A 923-nucleotide genomic window follows, 5' to 3' on the forward strand; every position below is an offset into this window, starting at 1 on the left:
TAAACCCTAAGGGAAATACTAGCTTTCTTAATACAAAAAGATTTTAATCAAGCGAAAACCCTTTTTCCCCAAAAACGAAACAATAAATTCTTAAAGATTTTTCACGACATGTGAAAAACAAATTTCCCCAAAACTTTCTTTTCCTTACTTTATAAACCAAAATCTTTCGCAAGACTTAGAATTAACAGGAAAATAACTACATATCAGCATCAAGTACATATTTAAAAAGAGTTTTTTTAATTACGTCTCGTGCAGCTGCGTTGGGAAGTTTTCACCTGAAAAAAAACTAATTTTGTTTTAGAGCAAGGAATTTTTCCCAGCGAGCATTTTTCGGTCATTTCCTGTATTTTTGTTGTTGTGGGGTAAAAAAAATCGATTTTAAACCCCCCCTTAACACGGCCTTTAAAAGTATCAATCTACTAATCTGGATGGAAGATTAACGCGCGAAAAAAATTACGCAAATAAGAAAAAAAAGTACTACACCTAACTAAATACAAAAAATAAATGAAATTATGTGAGTATAAGTAGCAAAAAGGAAAAATTTAAAAAATGGAGTCTTACGAAAATTAAATAAATGAATAAAAAGAAAAAAGAAAACACGGCCCCAAAAATTCCGAAAAGGTCCATGTGTCTCCCTATGTAACAGCATGGAAGTAATTCTTTAAATTTCGAGAAATATTTCCCAAATTTACCTAAGGGCAGGGGCATGTTTTGTTTTAAATTAATTATGGTAGGTTCGGGGTTCCTAATTAACTAGTTTTTATCATTAGCAAAGGGGTTTTTATTAATTTGGGGTTGGGTTTTGTTAGCTTTGGATTATCAGTTATTTGTTTTTGTTTTGGATACTGTTTTTCTGCTTGAAAAGATTTGCATTGAGGGGTTTTAAAATGATATTTCATACAATTTACTTCATGTATTTTATT

The sequence above is a fragment of the Penaeus monodon genome, chromosome 31, assembly GCF_015228065.2.
Source record: "Penaeus monodon isolate SGIC_2016 chromosome 31, NSTDA_Pmon_1, whole genome shotgun sequence".
NCBI classification, from domain to species: domain Eukaryota; kingdom Metazoa; phylum Arthropoda; class Malacostraca; order Decapoda; family Penaeidae; genus Penaeus; species Penaeus monodon.